Below are 10,995 nucleotides of genomic sequence, written 5' to 3'. Positions count from 1 at the left end.
TGGTAAATAAACCATTCATTGCCAATTCTTGCTTGAAGCTCGTGGTGGTAAGATAGGTGGATGTTTTTAAACCACCTGCCATGTTAATGCCAGGTCAGGTAGTTCCGGAGTTCTTGGAAAAGAGGGATAAAGGTCACTGAAATTAGCTTTGTTGTATCTACATTCAACCGGGAAGGGGATTTATCAATTTCTTCTTGTCCTCTTCCCTTCTGTCGGTCATTTGTATGACTGCTGGTATCTGCCAATGAGGATTATTTATTTCCGCCGAGATTACATTGGGAACATATGGCTTTGAATGGCAGTACTATGGAAGATTGAGTTTGTGCTTCAAGTCCACTTTATGCATAGATAGGCTGATTGGGACTGGACCTACATTTTAAAGTGGGACCCTAACCATTGTGTGCCTCCACTGAGTAACGAACACGGGATCTATTGATTGCAAGGCAACGGCATTACCACTACACCATTGGAGAGGCCACTCTAAAGATTGATGTACACCACTAATGTACATAAAATATTTAACAGGAACTTTACTTTTCATCAAATGGATGTACCATCATTCTTTTTGTTATTCAATTTGTTATTTTTTTGACTGCCATGACAGTTGTTTTTACACAAATATTAGCGGTCTTAATTACATGCGAGCTAGATGATGAATATTTGCTGTTTTCTCTCTGATTTTATAGCATCTTTTTACTATTTATGTAATATTTTTTAGTCTAGAAACAAAGAACAAAATAGGTATTAACATTGTCTTTCTTCCTTTTCTTGGTCTGTGGTTACGTACAACAATACTCCATACGCATCAGAGAAATTAAGCATTAATTAATTTATGTATTATTACGAATCAACCTATAATTATATTAATGTATTAAATAGAAGCACTTATTTTTATATTTGTGACACAAACTGGACTGGCTCCCCAAATATATTTCTAGATACGTGCCTAGTGATGTGACGAGTTAGTGTGTGACATAAAATAATACTGGGAAAATGATGTTCTCTTTAAGTCCACTTTATGTACAGGTAGGCTAATCGGAACTGGACTGACAGTTTAAAGTTGTATGTTGGAAGCGGCCCCAGTGCCCACCCAGCATCGAATAACATGGGTACCTGGGGGTAAAGGCGGTCAGGGGAGTGATGCTGATCACATCACCCCCACTCATGACCGGATCAAGAACGTGTGGGGCGTTACGCCCACACCCCCCTATACGCCTTCATGGCATGGTGCTATGCACAGGGAAGCACTTTTTTTTTAAACTTTTTTTTAGAAAAAAAATAAAAATTATCTGGCTTAGACCTTCTCCGTGGCCGTGCGGTCTAAGTTGCTGTGCATTCGAGTCTGCGTTGAGTTCAGTGTCTGGGTTCTCGCCCTGTATATAGGACCGGTGACAACCCACCATTGTGCGGAAATTGGGGAGCATAATCCGGTCTCGAAAATCTCCTATAATGGCTGGGGGTTCGACGTGCTGACCACACGTCACCCCATTACCGGTTGCAGATTTCCACACCTATAGGTAGGATTGTGGGAGGGAGACTGGCAGTCGGGAGGTCGACTTAGGCCCTTCAAGGGCTGTTGAGTCACTGGTAAAATTTATCTGGTTTACTCATTGTGTGGCTTTTGCAGTCCACCCATTAATATTGTGCTCGAGTTTCCTCCTCACTCTTCAAAATCCTCTTTAATGTTTGCCAGGCTATGTTATGCAGTTTACACTTTCTTCCCTGACTGTTTCTCCAGGAACACTATTTGCTGTGATGTCCTTGTATACAGTCTCAAAAAAACTGGCTACTTTTGTCACATGCACCAACTAAGCAGGCACAGTTTGCGTTCTTTGAAACTGTAAGCTTGGACATGATGTAATAAGGGATGGGGAAGCCTCTGACTATTACATGTGCATTTCTTTCAATGGAATTTAACTTCACAGCATTCCTTGGCTTTATTTCTCTTGCTGAAATCACAACTTTGTGAATGGATAACCACTTGTTCAATGCAAATGTGACCACCCTTGGAGAACAGGAGAAAACTACATTTTCACTAAAAAAAAAAAAGTGTTTTTCTTAGTGTTCCTCCTCTTCCTCTAATTATTAGCACATGTATTTTTCATTAGTATGATATTATAGACTGACCTGTTCTGAGAATAATTAGATATTGTTCGTGACTCTACTATCATTAATTTCCTAGTCAGTGCTTTTTTTTTTTCTGGTGGTACGCAACTGTACTACATATCGGCACCTTTTTAAAGGCGAGAATAAAACAAATAATTTTTTAACACAAGAAATGTGTGTGTGTGGGCCCCCGTGTGCAACTACATGGATGCACAATCATTTATTAATACCACAATATTTTGAGTAATTCTTATGAACACAATAACACACCAACTTCAAGAGTACCGGCCAGCACCTTTCTTCCCAAAAGGCACTGATTACAGTAGTTCGTAATTTAAATTTTGTGCTGAAAACAGCCTCAAACATGTTGAGAATATTTTTAAATGTTAATATATAAATATTCTCTTTTAACTGTACCATGTCTAGAAGAGTTTCATTCCAAACTGCTCATACTTTTACATGTAAGATAATTACAATATTGCAAACAGCTGTCATTTAATAACAATTCCATTTTTCCACGAAATAATGGTGTACATAATTTAGACTCCATATGGCATTTTGTAGGCTTTGCAAGATTGTATCAGCGACTGAATTCAATATTTTTTATAGACCCATCGATGTTGCCTAAAGCATAGTTAAAGCATAGTTTTAATTTGTTGTTACTTGTCCACATCAGTTGTTCCCTAATTACAAAAGAAACATAATAAGGCTTGGCTAGAATTTGCAGTTTAAGTAAGTCTTTAATACAGAAATGAAGTCAGCATATACAAACACACACACAAAAAACATTTGTAACACTTTTAACATTTTTCTTGTATTATAGAAAAGCATAATTGTCAAATGACTGAATCTTCTCAACAACCATTAACTTCCTCTAGCACCTTTGAATCTCATGAAATTCCACATGACCAGTGAAAAATATCTTACACACAATACTCTGTAAAGGGTTATTCAAAATGATTGTAAGGGTTTCAATATTATTTTGTGTGGGTAGGTCATGACTGGTAGCAGCCAGGTCTTCCACACAAAATTAAAAAAAGGACCCACCATTCAACAATTCCATTGAGAAGGGTGCCTGGGTAAAGAAACAAGTAGCAGCCATGTGTTCATGACACAAGCACAAGTGGATCAAGCTGAAGAGGCTTTCCAACGGAGTACTAGAAAATCCACTGCAAGAGGCAGCAATGAACTAGGCATGCCACAAGAGACCGACTACATGAAGGATTAAGTTTTCATTCCTTCTCTTCCTGCAAATATCTGTAAAGCTTGATCCACATCTACGCTCAAGTAACGCTTAGATCACCCTCCGCTCACGGTGCAGTCAAGGTTCACTTCGATCTCGCTCTGCTCGCACTTTGGTCACGATCATGTTGCTTGAGCATAGATGTGAGTCAAGCCTTAACCTGCCAGGACGCATGCTCTCTGCTAGGATGTAAAGATGGATGTTGGGTTAAAATACCCAGAAGAAAATTGCTTCTTAAGTTCGAATTTTAATTGATTAATGTATTTTTTTTTTTAAATTTTGAACATTTGCATTGAATAGAACAATTGATGAAAACTAGAAAAAAAAGAATATGTTGAAATAGTAAACTGAAAAGTATGAGCGAACATTAGGTGAAATTTACCCACGCAGTTGTTTCTACGGCCATGAAATAACAGCCATTTCAAGATCCTGACACTTGGAAGTGTTCACAGGAAAGGTTCTACTGAGAAGGGTGGTCTCAAATTATTGGAAGTGATCAAAAATATATTTCAAATTTGACTGGGCAATTTTTACCCATACATGCATCCTTATGGGTTAACTGAGAGTGAACCAGAACGACTATGGAAACTCGCAACATGTGTGGATATTTGGAATGAAAAAAATGTGTACATACAAGCATCTGCAAAGTTATGTAAAAAAAAAACTTGCAGAATTTTCCTATGAATTAATAATAATATAATGTAATCAGAAGTGTACAGATGGGGACAAAATAATATGAACACCTGTGAAAAAGTATGTCACATTTCACACCAGCAAGTCTGCCACCTAGTGGCCGTGAAGGGGAAGGTATTAGTCTGTCAACAGCAGTCATTGGTGGTGCATTCATCTATCGTACGCTCTCAAGAGATGCTGCAATGTCAGACCTGACAGAGTTCCAAAGAGGCATGATTATTGGAGCACGTTCAGCCGGAACCACGGTGACTGAAACTGCAAACCTTGTGGGGTGTGCAATGAGCATAGTATCAGCCGTTATGACAGCGTACACAACACAAGGTAAGATGGTGTCTTCAAAGCATAACAGTGGACGAAAGACAAAGCTTGCTGCTCGGGATAGGAGGGTGTTGAAGTGCATAGTGGCCCGAAAGCACAAGCAATCGTTATCCGAGATAACATCTGAAATGAACAGGCATCTCCAGGACCCCATTTCAACCAAAACTGTCAAAAAGGAACTCCATACTGCAGAGTGGCAATTCGTAAGCCGTTGGGTGACATGTAATGCTGTCAAGCGACGCCAATGGTGCAGAGCTCACAGAAGTTGGTCCCCACAGCAGTGGCAATAAGTCATCTGATCTGATGAATCAACATTCACGTTATTTCAGACCACCGGGCACGTTTATGTGTGGAGAATGCCCCGTGATGCGTTTCATCCTGACTGCCTCTTGCCGACTGTGAAGCATGGAGGTGTGTCCATTATGGTATGGGGTGCGATATCTTGGCACGGTTTGGGACCACATGTTTTTCTGCATGGGAAGATCAACGCCAATCACTATCGGAGTATTCTGGGGGATCATCTCCATTCTTTTGTCCAGACTTTATTTCCTGGGGAGCAGCCACTTTTTCAAGACTACAACGCTCCTATCCACACTGCTGTCCAAACATGGTTCGAAGAACATGACTGAAGTAGGATATCTTGAATGGCCCCAACAGTCTCCTGACTTACATTATACAGGGTGTCCGAGAAGTCCCCGTACCCCTAGGTTTGAGTATCACAGAACAATGTCAGTGTAATTTTAGTTGTAGTATCAGTAACACTGCTTTCGTGGTCACAAACATGGGCCAGGATGACATCACAATACTTGTTCGGACCATATTTTTTTGACGATTATGTGAATGGACATTCTTATTTACACATGTTGCAAACGTGGTTAATACCTCAGCTGCAAGAGAAGGGAATCATGGATTGTGTGTGGGTACAGCAGGATGGGGCTCCAGCCCATTTTGCTCTTCAGGTGCATGATTTCCTTAACCTTTTGCCACCCAAGGCTTTTTAACATGTAAGCCTCTATTGCCCGAGCCGATTTTGAGCAAAATGCAGTTTCAATTAAATGAGTGTAGATCGGAGGCTAATTGCCCTAGAGAGATGAGTGATATACCGTTGTACGTGGACTGAACAAGAGATTCAGACTATGAAATTTTTGCAAATTCGGCGTAACTCAAAATTCCAAAATTTCGGGAAAAAAAAATTTGCTTCCCCCCACCCTCCCCCAAGAAAAAAGTACATAACAGCGTCGACATGCACATGAAAATGATCGCTGACATGTAAGGAACACAAAAATATTTGCATTATTATCATATGACCAATGTAACTTGAGTTGTACCCCCAAAAGGAATGGTCGGCACGCCACTGATTCAAGCTTCAAAATGCAGCGGTACCTTGAAATGACTATAGCTCAGAAACTAAATGCCCTAGAGATATAAAAGATATACCGTTGTACGCAGAATGAATCACAGATTCAGACGATGCATAATTTATGCACATTCGGCGTATACATGGAGGGGAAAAGGTGGGAAATCCCCTGAAAATACTTTTTAAAAATGGGGTTTCACCCCCCCCCCCCCACCTGCCCGAAAAAAAGGATATGAAAAGTTCAAAATGCACATAGAAATTATCGCTGGCATGTAAGAAACAGAAAAACATTTGCATCATTGTCGTATGACCAATGTAACTTGAGATGTACTCCCAAAAGGAATGGCCACTGATTCAAGCTTCAAAATGCAGCGGTACCTTGAAATGACTATAGCTCAGAAACTAAATGCCCTAGAGATATGAAAGATATACCGTTGTACGCAGAAGGAATCACAGATTTAGACGATATATAATTTATGCACATTCGGCGTATATATGGAGGGAGAAAGGGGGGAAATCCCCTGAAAATACTTTTTTAAAAAATGGGGACCCCCCCCCCCAAAGAAAGGATATGAAAAGTTCAAAATGCACATAGAAATTATCGCTGGCATGTAAGAAACAGAAAAACATTTGCATAATTGTCGTATGACCAATATAACTTGAGTTGTACCCCCAAAAGGAATGGCCACTGATTCAAGCTTCAAAATGCAGCGGTACCTTGAAATGACTATAGCTCAGAAACTAAATGCCCTAGAGATATGAAATTATACCGTTGTACGCAGAATGAATCACAGATTTAGACGATATATAATTTATGCACATTCGGCCTATATATGGAGGGAGAAAGGGGGGAAATCCTCTGAAAATACTTTTTTAAAAAATGGGGACCCCCCCCAAAGAAAGGATATGAAAAGTTCAAAATGCACATAGAAATTATCGCTGGCATGTAAGAAACAGAAAAATATTTGCATCATTGTCGTATGACCAATGTAACTTGAGATGTACTCCCAAAAGGAATAGCCACTGATTCAAGCTTCAAAATGCAGTGGTACCTTGAAATGACTATGGCTCAGAAACTAAATGCCCTAGAGATATAAAAGATATACCGTTGTACACAGAATGAATCACAGATTCAGACGATATACAGGGTGTTTCTAAAGGTCGTTTACAACGCTTGGGAGGTGATTCCTCACACGAAAACAAGCAAAAAGTCTAAGTTCCATTTTTACGACTGAGGCTTCGTTTCGGAGATAGGAGCCTCGCAAAAGGTGACAAAGTGAACGTCACACCTGACTGGGACGAATACTATAACAGATAGAGAGGCGGTTCCAAGGGAATCATAAAGGAATCGTATGTGCTCAGTCCGGAAGTCACTATGAAAAGTTCACTGCACGCATGCGCAATGGAGTCCTCAAAGGAATTGGGGATTTCCAGCAAGAACAATACATGGAAAGGGTATGTAACGCAGCAAGAAAGACCGTGACAATGAGAAATGCGTTAAAGACAACACATCCCGACCTCAAACATCAAAACATGAGCACGGAACACAAAATCCGAAAAGTTGAGCACGGTTGCATACCCCAGTTACACGCGAGGAATGAACGAATCATGTCATGTGGCATACGAGAGACACACTACTCCACCAGGAGGAGGGAAAGAAAAACACAATATCAGATGATTGCGACAACGTGTATTTTTACACGCGACAACTACGTAATATCCCCCCACACACAACAAACAACAAATGCTACAATATCTTACGCACAGACAGTCCTGTCACTGTACACCAACTGAAGATGTCACTTTCACCACACAAAGGGGGTGGGGAGCAATACCAAGAGTTTTCTCACTGAGATTGCCGAGGATAATAATCACAGACGGTTTTCAAAATGTCTGCCGTTTACTTCTACGCAGAGATGACAGCGACGAATCAAGGATTGTCGAGTACGAGCAAACAAGCCAGGTGTATCTGCTACTGTCGCGGCGGCGACGTTGATGCGAGCAACGAGGTCCTCAGCTGATGTGACAGGTGTGTCGTATACGAGGGTTTTCATTTCTCCCCAGAAGAAAAAATCGAGAGGGTTGAGATCTGGCGACCTCGGTGGCCAAGGCACAGGCACATCCCTACCAATGAACGTATTGCGAAACACGTCATGCAGGAAATGTCGTACATTACAATCGAAATGAGCTGGTGCACCATCGTGTTGGTACCACATTTCTTGTCAAAGGTACGGTCTCCAACAGTTCAGGCAGAACCTCACTAAGAAATGCATGATACGTGCGACCATTCAGGCGAACAGGGAGAATGTATGGTCCAATTAAATGATCATGTACTATCCCGCACCACACATTCACTGAAAACCTGTGCTGGTGATGGGCCACAAAAAGTGCATGTGGGTTGTCAAAGTCCCATACATGACTGTTTCTACTATTGAAGACATCCATCCTGGTGAAAATGGCTTCATCTGTCCACAATACGTTTGCCCCGAAGTGAGGGTTTGTGTCCAGCTGATGCAACAACCATTGGCAAAACTCCATACGAGGGCGAAAGTCACGAGGTAACCGTTCTTGTACTTTCTGCAGTTTAAAAGGGTGCATTCCTTCCTCTGACAACACTCGCCACAAATTCACATGAGACGTGTTTCGTGCCCGAGCGAGCACTCGCGTACTGGTGCCAGGATGTTCTGCGACCGCTGTTAACACATCTTCTGCAAACTGATGTGTGCGTACACTTCGGGGTCTTCCAACTTCTTGCCGCGGTGGTAACACTGACCCTGTTTCACGCAGTCGACTGTCCACTACCTGAAAGAAGGTGTGAGACGGTAAACGTCTATGTGGAAAGCGTTCTCCATAAGACGCCTTGCCTCACGGCTATTACCACGTGCCTCCCCATACATGAGATGCATGTCTGCTAGCTGCTGGGTCGTATACGCAGCCATCTGTGTAATAGGGGGCTGGAACTGCAAAGTATTGTTTTTGTTTAACACTGGCCCACTGCACAAATTGGCCGTATCACCGTACGAACACAACTGCTGATCATATCCCAGCACCTGCAACACGACTGGAACGACTGCCGGAGAGAACCAACCCTTCGAGCATTTGTTGTTTGTTGTGTGTGGGGGGGGGGGAGGATATTACGTAGTTGTCGCGTGTAAAAATACACGTTGTTGCAATCATCTGATATTGTGTTTTTCTTTCCCTCCTCCTGGTGGAGTAATGTGTCTCTCGTATGTCACATGACATGATTCGTTCATTCCTCGCGTGTAACTGGGGTATGCAACCGTGCTCAACTTTTCGGATTTTGTGTTCGGTGCTCATGTTTTGATGTTTGAGGTCGGGATGTGTTGTCTTTAACGCATTTCTCATTGTCACGGTCTTTCTTGCTGCGTTACATACCCTTTCCATGTATTGTTCTTGCTGGAAATCCCCAATTCCTTTGAGGACTCCATTGCGCATGCGTGCAGTGAACTTTTCATAGTGACTTCCGGACTGAGCACATACGATTCCTTTATGATTCCCTTGGAACCGCCTCTCTATCTGTTATAGTATTCGTCCCAGTCAGGTGTGACGTTCACTTTGTCACCTTTTGCGAGGCTCCTATCTCCGAAACGAAGCCTCAGTCGTAAAAATGGAACTTAGACTTTTTGCTTGTTTTCGTGTGAGGAATCACCTCCCAAGCGTTGTAAACGACCTTTAGAAACACCCTGTATAATTTATGCACATTCGGCGTACATATGAAGGGGGAAAGGGGGGAAATCCCCTCAAAAATACTTTTCTTAAAAAAAATGGTGTTTCCCCCCACCCCGAAAAAAAATGTCAAAATGCACAAAGTGCAAAATTTATGCAAATTTGGTGTATATATGGAGGGGGAAGGGAGAAAACTCCCAAAAATTATTTTTACAAATTGTCACTTCACCCAAAAAATGTCCTCGCACTTGGGCACAAAACGACACCTAGGCACAACATTCACGGACGAAAAGCTAGAACGTAGTAAAAAATGAGCGCCAATTCTTGCAGCTGCTTGAAATTCTATTTTTAGACAATGCTGGGTAACCCCTGTTGCCACTTGTGGACACTTGTGCTAAAAAAACAAAGGTTTTCTTCAGCGTGCTTCGAAATTCCATTCTCACAACGCAGATTCAACAACCAGTCTCCCCCCTCCCCCTCCCCTGCTTGCACCCTCACGGAAAACTTTCATTTTGACATCGGATACTGATAAACAAGCTTCCTTCGAATGCACTTAGCAGGAGGGAGTGAAAAGCATTGCTTTATAACAACAAAGGCGGTCTTCCTTTGTCGGCAAAAAAATGACCTTGAAACGAGACACAAAAGAGAAGTCCCTTTTCCCGCCTTTCCCCCTCCATTTTCATGAAAAAAAATGCAAAAAACCATTTCTGTTAGGAACAATATAAAAAAATAAAATCGAAATTCTAGCCAAAAATAGAAAAGTTATAACGTAAAAACTACGACCTTGAGACAGCATCTCGATCGAGACGCTTGGTTTCGCGAGGGTTACTTTTGGGTATCTCGTTCGAGATGCTTGGGCGGCAAAAGGTTAATGAACAATTTCCAGGCTGCTGGATTGGGCATGGTTCTCCAACATCTCCATCCCAATTGAAATGGACCCCACCAAGCCTGGACCTTTCAACACCACATAACTCATTGTGGGAAATAATCAAGTCACATGTCTCTCATCGTCGGTACAGGAGAGATGAAGAATTGCACGAAAGTGTGGAGGAAGCCTTTCGAAAGGTAACTCCTCAGATGCTCCGCAACATGTCAAAGAGAACATGGAGACACATACATCTGTGTGTGCAGCACGATGGAGCACATGCAGATCCACTGGATGCATAGTTCATATATATAAGTACTGAACTATAGTATGTACTAAATAAACAAACTAAAATTACACTGACATTGCTCTCTGTGATACTCAAACCTAGGGGTTTGAAAATTTGTGGGGATATTTGGAGTCCAAACTGTGTGCTCAAAGTCCGCCTCCAGCCACAGTTTCGGAATTGGAGACTGCTCTGGAGGAAGAATGGCTCCATATTACCTTAAACATTATGCATGACCTCTATGCGTCCATCCCACGTCACATACAAAGTGTAGTTCAGTCACAGGGTGGTCCAACCCCATATTAATAAAGATTTTCTCTAATTTCACAGGTGTTCCTATTATTTTGTCCCCCATGTGTACTTACTATGTATGACTATCACTTTGAATAACCCTGTATTTTCTGGTGCATTTGCTTCGATTTTCAGAGTTTTTTTGTAGA

This window comes from Lepisma saccharinum, chromosome 11 (assembly GCF_977018435.1).
Source record: "Lepisma saccharinum chromosome 11, izLepSacc3.1, whole genome shotgun sequence".
Lineage (NCBI taxonomy): Eukaryota > Metazoa > Arthropoda > Insecta > Zygentoma > Lepismatidae > Lepisma > Lepisma saccharinum.
Note: the sequence above shows the minus strand (reverse complement) of the source record.